The sequence below is a fragment of the Andrena cerasifolii genome, chromosome 4, assembly GCF_050908995.1.
Source record: "Andrena cerasifolii isolate SP2316 chromosome 4, iyAndCera1_principal, whole genome shotgun sequence".
Lineage (NCBI taxonomy): Eukaryota > Metazoa > Arthropoda > Insecta > Hymenoptera > Andrenidae > Andrena > Andrena cerasifolii.
In genome coordinates, this window is record NC_135121.1 from 13149128 (window position 1) to 13162736 (window position 13609).

The 13609-nt window shown below is 49.4% G+C and overlaps 2 protein-coding genes across 3 annotated transcripts in view; one reads left to right on the forward strand and one right to left on the reverse strand.

The window, feature by feature from the left end:
* Positions 1–13609, reverse strand: part of LOC143368484 (hemicentin-1) — a 354314-nt gene that overhangs the window by 280291 nt on the left and 60414 nt on the right. The gene's annotated exons all lie outside the window — the stretch shown is intronic.
* The window catches only part of LOC143368482 (uncharacterized), a 328678-nt gene that overhangs the window by 3039 nt on the left and 312030 nt on the right, over positions 1–13609 (forward strand). The gene's annotated exons all lie outside the window — the stretch shown is intronic.

Consider the following 13609-nt stretch of genomic DNA (forward strand, 5'->3'; position numbering starts at 1 on the left):
TGTAAACAGCGGTGACCGATTCGGAAACAGCCGGCATAAACCGGAAGACCCTCCCGATTCGACGACGACGCCATTCCCTTCGTCAAACACTGAACTCGAAGACGTTAAGCCCCGCCAGATTTCACGAGATTTGGCGAGAACCTGAAAGTTTTATCCACCCTCGTTTGGGAAGGAATATTTACTCGAGACGAGGAGTCGCGGGTTTCCAAGGGCGGAGTCGAAGGGCCGCTAGCCACCAGCAGAGAAACTAATTTCGTTGCCTCTTTTCGAAGTCCAATAAAGCGCAATAACGCGGTTTAATTAAAATTAATAACGGCCCCGTTGGATCCGTCCGGGACTGAAGAACGCTCGGCCGCGATATTGTCTGGCAGGATTATTAAGATAAAAACGGGCAGAAGGAAAAGGAGAAACGGACGTCGGAGGAGGTCAGGTCGGCGGAGCAATGCAGCCTCCAGAGCCGAGGAGGGCGATGTGAGCTGCAAGTGCACGGAGAGGTGCACTTGACCCCCTTAGACCTGCGAGCGCACACGCGAGCGCGATGCACGATGCACGTTGCCAACAGCGGTCCCGCGACCCTTCACCTCTCTTCACTGGCTATTCAATAGTCTAAACTTTTCCGCGGTTTGCTGCCTCGCCCCGGGAGCATGCAATAGCGTCTAGCTAATAAAAATTCCCTACCGCCGCCTGGCAAAGCAACCGAGGCATTCTTAGATCGACGAAAGTTCAACGAGAAGACGGAAACAAGCTTGGAGAACTTCAGCGTGAAACGTCCTCCCGCAATAAAGAAGTGACAGCCATTGACAGTCGTCGGACGGTGTTCCGAGGAGCCTCTTTGAAAACCGGAGAAGCCCGGCATTGCCCCGTCAATGGTCACTAATTAACCCCGCTTTGAAAAAGGAAGGTTCGTGAACTTTTCTTATTGCAAAGGGCTCGGGAGTGTTGCGAAACATGAAGGAGCGCACGGGGATCGTCAAAGAGTGGCTGGCCGGGGCGAAATAGCTTGACGATGGAAACGTTCTGAATTGAGAAACAGGAAAAGTCGATCGCGTCGATTAGTTTAAAGCCAGTGGTGAGCAACCTTTTGTCCGAAGTGGGCCACAAGTGGAAACCTCCTACTCTACGCGGGCCGCGATATTAAATACATAAATATAACTAATCCAAGAATTTTATTTTATGGGCTGAATTTGTTATTTCTGACGTTCATTTACAATAAAACTTTTTTTTTTAACTTTGACGTACTGTTTATTAGCAATATATACACGTTAATATATACTTACATATTATAACCTAAACAGGTATATGCACCTATATTTTTCTAATTAAAACTCAATAAGACTAGCATTCTGAAATTTATTCCTTAATTCTGTGTTTTGTAAAACGACTATCTCCATTTGAAATTCTTCAGGAATTCTTTTAGCTGTTGCATTTAAATTAAAAGGTGATGAAAAAATATCAAAACTTGTTTGATTTTCGCTGAAGATTTTGAATCGCAAACTGAAATCTTTTTGTAATCTCTCCGCATATTTCTTCGTTTGAGAGGGATTTTCTTTTTTCAGTACGTATGCGTGTGAGCAACTATTCTCGAGAATGAAAATTTAAAAAAATGATCGTCGAAATGGACTCGAGACGAACGATTAAACAATTGTATTAGAAACCTCTTAAAAGGGCATTAAATAAAGTACCAAATAAACAGTTTTCAAATTTTTTTATCATAATTAAGTTAACAGAAATGAAAAAAGATTAGATAAACGTAAAAAATATAAAATTATACAACATTAAAAGGGGATAATTTTACCCTATTTTTTGGTGCAAAATTCATTTCGATATCTTTTACAGTTCAAAAGATATATGCCAATGTTCATACGGGCCGCAGGTCAGCGGCTGGCGGGCCGCTGGTTGCTCATCACTGGTTTAAACTGTATGCATCGGGGGCAACGAGCAGAGCAAGTCCTTGATTTCAGGCTGCCTTACGGTCCGCGATTCTACATTCACTCGGAAAATGGCAACTGGTGCCGGCAACAACGCTCCCGGAATATCGTCGCGCCTCCCACATTTACCAAGGCAATCCAATGCAATGTCACCGTGGCTGTTAGACACGGTATCGGTGTATCGGCACTCGTTGCGAAACTATTCTCAAGATCCTAATCATCGTACTCACCTCAACGGGAATATCACTTGCTGCGCCCCTTCCTCAGGTACGTGCGAGCTTGTTCACGCGATTAGAATCACCGGCGCATCACTTTCGCATCGACACCTTAATGTTCCGCTCGGGAAATCACCCTTTATACACTAGCAATTAGAGGCACAGTGGAGTCGTAAATTGAGCAATTAAGTGGGGCCCCAGATTGAGGCGGAAACACAGAGCTGCTTCAGTGTTAGCACTTGAATGGGACTAGTAGAAGCTGAATGACACGCGATGTACTCTATTGTAGGTACACACAACAAAGCCGCTTCGATAAATTACTTTTACACACCGCTCATCTCGGAGCCTCGATTATAAATAACTGATAAGAGCTCCACGTTCCAGATGACTGTGTCGGGAGGTGGCTGTCGCATCGCGCTGCTGCCATATACTACACGCTACACACACTCCAAACAACCCCAAGTGAACCTCAGCTCCTCCTACTCCCACACTCTTTCCAACGACCTTGCTCGACCGCTCGAGGAGACTGGTTTACCTTTACGCCTCGATGATTCGACCTACTCCCCCTATTTCTCTTCGAACTGGTCCAAATGCTCGGTCAGCGAAACAGGAGATAGATATATATGTAGGGCGGTTGACTCAGGTGCCCGAGTAAACAGGTTGTGGCTTAGGGTCGTAAGGTGCATCTAGCTTCTCATTCATGCCCCAGTAGGTAGACTCACGGACTCGAGTCTCAAGCCTAGTCCGCGACCAAGCGACAAGTACACAATTTGTCAACACTTTTGGAAATGACGTTGCTTGCATCATCGCTGAGTCTGTGGAAATGGACCGTGTATTTCTTGGCGACATTGGGAAAATCAGCATGCGCATTAATTAGGAGTTTCGTCAGCTGATAATTTTAGGAATAGGTTTCGCAATTCCTATATACATATTCGGGAGCCCCGGAAAAAATGGCCTCGGGCGATGGGACTAGAACCCACGATCTCCGGGTCCTCCGCGCTACTGGCCAGCTACCCTACCAATGTCGCCAAAGTCGACCCTCCGAGGTCTCTTATTCCTGGCTCTCCCTTATTGTGCTTCCTGATCCCACATAATGATCAGGTGGCAGTCGTGATATGCACGGGGTTCGCGCTGAAACGAAAGGATTTCTAGCAGTGCGAGTCCCTGTATCCTCCATGCACAGGTACGTTACCGCACGGAGCAGCTTCTCCACACGTGCGAGCTGCGTTCACGCGGACGTCAGGCTGATCTTGTGACGTTACGATATCTCTATCACCAGGTATGCATTGTATTTGCCAGGCTATTGCTTCGATTCCAACACGTAACACTGCCGCGGTACATTCCGCGCTAATCGTCACGTCGCAAAATTGTTTTGCCAAATACGACCTTGTTTTACGAACGCATCGGCGTTCAATAGGGACTACTCAGCGGAGATTTCGCCCAATTTACCGCGAGTTTAGCGGGCGCATTTAATTAGCTGCACGCGCGTTACTGTAAGCGACACTTAATCCCTCAGCGATCTATGAACGCGAAACTGTGAAATTATTAAAGAGGAACCCCCGCGATCCCACTGTGCCGGGTCCCCGCCGCGACGAGCCCCTCTCGATAAGATTGATCCATCCACGGCTCCGTTTGCCCCGACCCGACGGCGCAAAAAACTCCGTTGTTCATTAATTATAGTCGAATCACTGCGCCGTAAAACACCGCCGAACGTTTGGATCGTTCGACGTGGCTGCAGCCGTGGTATTTGCCGGAGATTTAATTGAATTGGAACGCGTCGATCGAGCGGCATTGGAGCGCCCCGCTAATTCGATCTTCATTCGGAGGTCATCCACGTTCGGTGGAATCGGTTTGTCAGGGCCCGCGGTGAGCCAGGCGTCCTTTATGATTGTTTCGCGCGAAACACCGGCAAGACTCGACGACGTTTCCTGTAGCAGCGCGACCGATTGGTTCCTCGAAACTGCAAGACCTCCGGATAGAGAGAGGCGAACAATTGGCCTCGCGGCCCGACAAATTGGAAGGCGTATCAGCGGCGTAGCCGCGGGAGCCAAGGATCGAGCGGCGCGACGAAAGGCTGAGCAGATGATGGCATAAACAAATTATAAATAAAACATCGAACATCTCGGGGACGCGGTTAGCTGCTCGGCCGTGCCGTACACCATCCGCGACGTCGCGTCGCGTTATCCCCGTCGTCCTCTTGGTCGCTGTGCTCGTTGTCGTCGTGCCAGCAGCGTAACGACTGCTTTGAATTTCATGAGGGTGCGAATGAATTCATGGTGGGATGGCGCGGTTTACCCCAGAGACCCGACGACTTCAAACGCCTTCCGTGCCTCCACCCTGCGCGCTGGGCGCGCACGCGCGTGTAAATTTACAGGGCACCAAGCCTAATTCGGAAAATAATAACTGCTTGGCCCGGGTAATAACGAACGGCCGACGCGACGGTGTATGCATCACGAAGGGGACCCCCGCGAACAGTTCGGGCAGCGCGAAACGATCGTGGCAACGAGGCCGACGTTATTTATTCATTCCCGTCTAGCCAGCTGGAAAACTAAGGATAGATAGATCGACTCGTCTCGCCTCGCACCGCCAATCCGATCGGCCCGCGAGCGAAAATTTACCCCCTGTCACTTGGTGACGCAACTGGTCGCTCGGATGACAAGATTTATAACATCCCACGTCCCCGATCCAGACACCGTTCGCGTCGACAAATGCATGGTATCCGTGAGTCGAACGAGAGCTGGCAAAGAAGAGATTCGCGACACGCTGACCGAACGGAACCATCGATTACGTAAGGCTATCCAACGAAAGGGAGCGTTTAATTGGCAAACGAATCGCCAAGGATCAAGCAATCTGTCCATCGACGCGCGAGCCTCGGCCTCGATAAAAACAGCCCTTGCAGTTGGGTATCGATCTGGAGGGGTACGTCGATCCCCAGGCGATGCTCTATCGGTCGCGAAACTTTCCCATGAGATTCACTCGGTCGGCTAGTGTTGGTTGCGTAATCTTCTTTACCAATTATCATACCCATACACAACGTCGTTAATTTGCGCTTTGGCAGCTTATCGACGTCAAGTAAGTGCTGCTTCTCAATTAACGTCACGATAATAAACAAGCTCATTATATTATATCCGTGAAATCGAACTGGGAAATACCGCTGTTTAGTGTCAATGACAACAGCCGTTAGTAGGGTAGACCGGGAGCGGTAGTAACGCTATGACTTTGGAATACGATTACGGAAAAACTATTACAGTTACAACAGTTTTTTTTTACGAAAATGTTACTTACTTATCTGACATTATTTGAGCCAAACAGTGTCGCTGTATGTCAAGTAATATTCCGGTTATTAATAAATAAAAAATGAGAAGCGAAGAAAGTGTTACAACCGTCCCTGACCCCGGGTCGGTTGTCACACTGCATGGAGTCGATAGTAGCACAAATTTAACTATACAAAATTAAAATGTTCATTGATTTTAATTATAATAATAAATGAAAAAAGTAAAATTTATAACCAATTATGCGGTGTCGCCGTTGTGGTAGAAATAGAAAACGTTTTGGCTGGTGCATTCTTCGTGTGATCAATCCTTACATTCAGTACATTGCACCCATTTTTCATTTGGTTTGCTTGTGCTGCGCTATAGGATTCCATGCAAACAAAACAATATTATTAATCTTCTTTGCCACTATTCGATTCTGTCCCGGTACAACCGACCCCGACTGCCGATGTTACAATCGCCCCTGACCAGGTTTTTGAACTTAAATTATAATTTTATATTAACAAGACACTTGAAAGTGATAAGTAACGATCAGTATTGCTTTAAAAATGGCCAGATTAAATATTAAAAAATAGAGAAAACACGTACTTGCAAAGGGCGTATTTATATTACAATTTTAAATCAGTAAGGAAAAGTTACTTTAAGGTATCGAAAAGTTATTTTCTTCACTATGTATGTCTATTTTTTATCTATACTGCTAGGATATGGATGTGTGTATTCGAAATGTCATTCTTCGTCATATATCCAAAATTTGTGTTAATATCTATCATATGTTTTGAGATATTTAACGTGTTACAATCGCCTCGGTCTATCCTACCGATATGCAGCAATTTCCAAGTACAGTTCAGTGTAAGTTGTCATTACCTGAGCGGTTGCATTTATCGACTTCTCGTAAATGATACAGATAAACGTAATATAGTTATCATATATCGCCGAGACATTGATGAAACAAGGTTAAAAACAGCCCAGGCTATTACGCGACGAATGCCTTCGCATTGCTCCTCTTAAAACCCTAGTTGCACGAATATCTTCGTCGATTGTCTGCTCGTACAAGATACTGGCCTCTCGAGGAAGAGTTTACATCGGAAAAACTGACAAGAGTGAAGGTACATGGCTCGGGGAACTCGAAAGCTGCGTGCAATTAGTGGTATCGGAGCAGCACGCGACTATGTACGAGCAAGTGGATGCAGTTTGAAGAGTCTAGAATAGAGCAGAGTGGCCCACTCGGCGCGGGCCCCACTCCAGTTATTCGTCAGCGAGCGAGCTCGATAAATTCTTCGCGCCTTTCCGGGGGAACAGAGGCGCCGCGTAATAAATTAATCCGCCGTCGATCGTGGGGCGGGGTCCGTGGAAAGTTGCCACGGAATTCAAGGAGGAGCTCGAGACCCGGAAACAACTGCAGCCCCGGTTGGAACAACTCTGAGAATCAAGCAAGTAGTTGATGAATCCGGCCAGACCTGGCGTTGTCACGCGCCTCGGTAATCTGTCGAATCCCCTGGGCTTGAAACGCGCGTATCCGCGCCCCGGGCGCGTGCACCGGCTTTGTTTACCAGAGGCTTCTTGCCGAGACGTCCGTGCACCAGGAACGATCGTGCATCGCTGTAACGTTGAATCCGAAGAACGTGGTTCGTTATTCTTGAACGAGCAGGGACAGCCGACAGAGGAGAGAGGAAACTAGGGGCGAGGTGGTAAAAGAGAAGCCTAGAAGCGACGAAAGCGAAGGCTCGTCCCTCCTTCCACCCCAGTTCCGTTCCGTTCCTGTTCCTCGACGACCGACCCTCTTCTTTCGAGAGACGCGTCCGGACCACGGTGCCAGTTGTCTCCGACGTCATCTCGAGTAATTGCGGCTGCACAGAACCGCGGCGTAACGCGCAAATGCGCTTTGCAATTCGAACGAGAGCTTCGACGTCGGGATTTAAACACCGTTTGTCGCCTCGACTCTGTCAGTTCTCGCCTCGGCAAACCTGCGAGGATCATTACCATATTTCCGCGTCGATTAACCCGGAGGAAGAGTAATCCAGCCCATTTTTTGCCTGCTCGGGTTCCCTGCACGAGTTTCCGTCTGAAAGTAACTTCAACCGATTCCTCCGCTCAACATTGTCCTTGGAACATCCGCCAGGTTGTGAGCGCGTAAACGCTGTCGCGAGAGAGATTTCGTGCTTTTCCACGTGTAAACGGTTTCTCATTCACGCCACGTCCGCGGTAATAACCTCGCCCGAAGGAAACTCGATTTCATTTCTTGGGGGAGCGCGGCGTGGCTACGCGTAAAGAGTCCAGGACTCAATGTATACATCGGGCCGCGGAATTAAGGGTGCGAAGCATAATACGGTTGGATTATTAAAAGCCACGATACGAAGAGCACAAAAGCCTCTTAAAAAAGGGGGGGGAAAAATAGGGTGGAACGCGGTCTGGCGCGTTTTAGTATTCCCGGGCGGAGCGGCGGAAACGCGATAGGCAATTAACCTCGTTACTGGCAGGCGGAACGTGCGTACGTTCTTCTTGATTTTCTTGCCTCGGCCAGCCACGGCCGCGAATAAACGCGTGCAAACACGCTGTTACTATCTCGAAATTGTGCGGGCCATGCTACTACGGAGAGGGCGACCATTACCAGCAATGGTTCTGCTCGGGGGAACGGGTTCTTGCCGACCGCGTCAATAATGGAAACGCGTGCAAGCCGCGGGGTATAAGCAAGACCGTAAATATTGTTCCGCGACGCTGATGGTCGCGGATACCACGCCGCTGCACCTACGGTCAGAGGGAGAAACCAGAGGAGTGCCGCGAGTCCGAAGACGTGGATCGCGAATCTCGATCGATGCTCAACCATCCACCCAACTGTCAGAGAAGTAGGTGGTTTCTCATCCAGCGATCTAACGAAGCCGAGACAGCCGATAAATAACGTCGTTTCGGCGAACAATAGTGTAAGGCATCGTGCGCTCCATCCCTCCTCGCGGAGCTATCCGTTTTAATCGCCGCGGAAAAGGAGGTAAAAATGTTGCTGCGCTTTGCGTCGCTTCCGTTACTCTCCTCTGGCGTTCTGTCCGGCTTCTGTGCGTCCGCCGTGATCCCTATCCGTCCTATAATTCCATCACGACCGTTTTGCGCCGTCACACCGCATCCTGAGCGTTGAAAAATCCTCGCGGCACACCACCAGCAATGCCCGTTATTAAGAATAATGATTGCCGAGGACTAGGGACTGCTACCCGAATACATATTCATGAAGGTAAGTGAATCGGCCAATATCTTACCGGTCGCCGTTCCTCTCTCCACCCTTTGTTCGAAAAACCCGCACAGCCGAGGACCGTCTCACCGACGGCGGACGGCTGTCGGTGTCGTTTATAGACCGCGTCGAATCGCTTTAGCTGTCGCGGGACGGACGCGAAACAAACCGGCACGGCTGCTGGTACATTTCGTCGAGCGTGCGAAACCGAAACTCCCGCAACGGCACGATTTCTGTCCGACACCGTCACGTCCGTGTCGTGCCAACTCGCGGCCTTCCGCGTCTTCCTTCCCGCCTATTCTCTTTTATTCAAACCGCGAATTTTCACCACCGCCCCGCGATCCATTGATCTCTGTCTACGCGCTCGTAGCCCCCTCCCTCTGCTTCCAGTTCACTTGCTCATTAAAGGAAGTGGCTTTCCATTTCATGAAAGTTTCAGTCGCGGTGAGTATCCCACTGGATCCACTGATAAGCTCTATCGCTACCCAGCTGCTGAATTTAATAGACTTTTAGTAATCGAATCTAGTCTGTAATCGGGGCAATATCAATTTTCCACAAGCATATTCGCAACCCGTGAATGAATAATGCGTTGATCAGTGGATTCGACGGTGGAAATTAATAATAATAATAATAATAATAATAATAATAATAATAATAATAATAATAATAATAATAATTAAAATAATAATAAATCATTTTTATTCCACACAAGATACAGAAGCAACAACAATTAGTATAGCATATAATTAACAGAACGGGGGAGGCTCAGCGTAGCTGCTATTATGTCTGACCCGAAGTAGAATAGGAAAAAGAAAGTAACAAGAATGAGAGGGGGTAGAGTATAAAAATAAGACGTTATAGGGACTCAGTGGTAGATCACGTCAGTCCGGTTAGTCCTAGGTTATGTGTGGATGATTTAAAAGAAATATTAGGTGGTTGCAAATGAAATGGCCGTTTTCTACAATTTAAACTTCTCGGCTTTGTAGCTTAGCTCTTTTCCGTGCAAATGGCGTTGTATTTGTATCGCTTGAATAGCACATGTCTCACGCGTGATTTGGCGTGTATAATTTCTGTTATATTGTGCGGTATACGTAATTAAAAATGAGATGCAACACAGGAGAATGAACCAGAGAATTTAGAGGAATGGGAAATAGGCCCGTTAATGAGAATTACCGTGGCGGTCTACATAATTGAGGAGGCGATTCTGTTTGTTTTGACGCGAGACTTAAATGACGCAACGATACACGTGCTCGCGAGTCGAACAGTGAATCCCATCGAGCACAGTGGGACCGCTTTAGAGTAAAGAAAGTATCGAGATTCTCGCGGGAGGGAGGCGAGGACATGGAATGGAAAGAAGCTATTCGAGAATCGAGTTGGAGGCTGCATTGTTGAAGGGGAGGGAAGAATAAATCGGTCCCGACGCGGAAGAGTCAGGTTCGCGTGGAATTCGAGCTGCGAGGAGTGAGGAGTCGCGCGTCGATCCCTTTCACTCGATTAAGCCGCGCGTTGATCGTGATTGGATCCAGCGGCAGGCCCGGAAGAATCAATTATCCTTACGAGATCCGGAGGCCTGTCCGTCGGCGTATTCGAAGATTTCCCCCGAGCCAAATCGAAATCGGGCAACTTCCACGACGAACACGGCCAGCCCCAGACGATTAAGATCACGAAGAGTCGTCGTTCGCGTCGAGTGTATTGTCTTCTCCCGACGTGGCCCGACAGCTTTCCCTCATTCGAGGAACGACTACACCTCTTTCTTCCTCTTCATTCACCGGCCCAGAGTTTTTTTTACGCCGCGGGATTTACGCCTGCAGCTTTATTTATTCACGCTTTAATTACCGTCCCGAGGCTCCCGTAGCAGGGGCGTCCGGGCACGTGGATGCACTCCGAAACGAGAAACTTCAGGGTGGCACCGAGATTAATGGGCTTGGTTAACGTACCCCTCCGCGATGCGGCGCGCGAGAAATTCGCGTTGTGTACACGCGTGTACACATACTTGAAAAGGAAAAACGCAGCGAGGGATAAGCGGGCAGGGGGTGTCGGCAGAGCGACGATGAAAGTAACAAGGACGAGTAATGTCGTTATTCATCGGGAGCCTGGTGTTCCCTACGTTGTCTCGAAATGACGTCGGCCAGGGCTTTTCAGGCTCTTCTTTGTTCCAGAAACAAACGGTCGACCCGTGAAATACTTGACTCCATTTCATCCCTCTTTACGACCCCGATTCCAGCCTCCGTATAAGTCGGGTTTGAGAAATTTCCTCCAAAATTTTATTGTCCAACGGGAATTGCTTTCTTCGACCCGATCTCGTCGCGCGTTCGCCCCGCGTGCTACCCTTAGCGTTAGATCCCGCACCCTTCCCTGCTCCTCGCTGCCACTTCCTCATTCTCGTTCGATGAAAGGTTTCGAATCGTTCCCTTCACGGCTGCCAGCGCTAGCCCGGGTGAAAGCGGCTCGTTCTTTAAAGACAGAGGCTCGGGAAGGCCTAGGTCTCGCGTTCGTTGCCGAGGTTCCGCAGCGGTGCGAGTAGCCCTCGAAGATACGATCGAGCCGAGTCCAGGCGAGTCGAGTCGAGTCGAGTCGACGGGAGGGCCGATCGGAGAGGGCAAGGGGCGGTCGGCATTCATCCGCGTAGATAACATCGCTTGTTAAATCCACCCTCGCCACCGTCGTGTACCCACCACACTTACCTGCAGGCCGCCTCCGTTGCTGCCAACATCCTACTGACACGAGATAGCAAGTCCAGTCACTAGCTCATCCAGCTCCCTTCTGCCCCCGATTGTCTACAGTTGCTTCTCCGACAATGCCACATCATCCGCACACGACCACTGCCACCGCCCAGCTAGCCACCGTTACCAATCACACCGATCCAACCATCTGCCGGTGAATACTGCCGCTCATCCGATTAGATAATCGGTCAGATTCAACGTTCCTCCGAAGCAAGCGCGACCCTTTGTAACTTCTTGCGTCTTTCTCTGGCGTGGCTCTACTTGCCGGGGCCATTCGATGACTCGTTTTAATGGCACAGAGGCCACTTATCCGAAACAGCCGCCAGAGGAATTATAGAACTGTAATCGCGTATCGCTAAACACTGCCGCAACGGAAGAAACGGACGTGGCACGTTCTCGCCTAAATACCAATATCCTTTCCTATCGGTGAAAAGGGTGTCCGATAACAAGCTGTCTGTCGATACGCGTCCGCGTAACCCACGTCGGCCGTTATTAGTTTGAAGCATCGACAAATTGCTCAGCTGTCCGTCCGGCCGTCTGGCTGGCGGTTTCACGAGGAGATCGCGGTTCCCCATCGCGTTTTTAATCCGCCCGGTGATTCCGTTCTTTTCGTCACGGGAGGAAACCATCGATGCCAAAACGGGCCGTCGATGGGTTCGAGTAGGTTTGATGTTTGATACGCGGGTATCGATCGTTGTCAGTTTCAGGCGGCAGCCTGAAAGCCCGGCCAATCGGGTCAGCTGTTACGCGTAACGCGGTTAACTGTCGCGTCTCGACGTTCATATCGATTCACTCCTCTCCTCTTTTTTCCTTGCTGCAGCGAAGGCTATCGATAGCAGCTCGTCACCGTTCAACCGGGCGTCGAGTGTCGGACCTTGTCATTCTCCGAGCAAAACCCTCTGCTCGCGTTACGACTGGACACCGCGCCGCTCCGGATGGCTATCGTTTCGTCGATCATCGACTGCGACCCACGGCTTTCGGGCGCGCAGTATTTACGCGCGAGGATCGCCAGCTCCTCTTCTCTGCGAAAGCCTCTCGGGGAGCGCGATGAACGTTTACGAGCACTCGCGAGACCTAACGACGCTGCTCGCGGTAGAAGATAAGTGCGACGAAAATAATGCCGGTAATGGGAATCACCTTTACCGTGGCTTTATACGGGGCGTAAATGATGCTCGCGGTAATGGCGGGCAGAAAACGTACCGAGGAGCCTGCTTCTCGATCGACTTGTTTGTCAATTAAGCCTCTTCGCGAATGCGGGGAACGCAATGTGTACGGAATTCAAGGTAAATAATACAGTGTGGCTCGCTTTTCCCCCCACTGAGCAGGGAGTGGGTAGAGTAAAGAAAAAGGACCGTGAGGAGGATAACTGCAGGGGGCGAGACGGCTTGGGAAACAATCGTGTCGCCCTAACAGCGTCGATTTGTCGAACGACGAAAACGGTTCACCCCAATTTCAGATCCGGTCCCCCTGTAGAACCGTTCACTTTTCGAACTCTGTAGGGGGGGGGATAAAATGTTGGCAAAATAAATAGAGCGTGGCGCTAGTCTATCCGGGTAACCCTTGAAAGATCCCCGTGAAAGCGGAAACTTACTCGACGAGGGCCGAGGGTCCGTGGCAGAAATGTCAGTGAAATTCAGCGAGAGGGAAAATTCGTGAAAAAGCCTTTTTTCCGAGTGTCCCGGCCCCAACTACATCGGGATCCTCGAAAATCCCCGTGGGCAATAATCCACGAATCTACTGGTCCGTTCGGGCACCGTTCAAATCTACTGCTGTCTAAACAGCAATCGGAAGGAAAAGCGGTCCGCTGCGATTTCACTGCTCGGCAGATTCACGCGCTCAATTATAAAGTGCATTCAAATCAGCTTGTCAAGGGACCACGGTGGAAATGGGAGGAGGAAATTCGTGAAAAGGTGTAGGTGAAAAGAAGCACGGAGGTCCCCGGTACTTCTCGGAAATCCTCTTTGTTAAAATCCTCCTTGGCGATCTGGTCATTGAATTTTCAAAAAGGGCTCCCTAGGTATTCATAATCTATGCTCCTTCCGCGAGGACACCACCATTCGCGAATGGATTTCGCGTGCCTCGGAAACGTTCTGTCGACTTAAACGGTCCGCTGTTGCGTTTTTCAAGGGCCGTTGAGGATTCTGCTAATTCCCCGTGGTTGAGTTGAACTCGTTCAGGGTTTGTTAAATTTGCAACTCAGTGCCGACTATGAAGGACCACCCTCAAATAGGGACAATGTTCAATCGATTTTCAA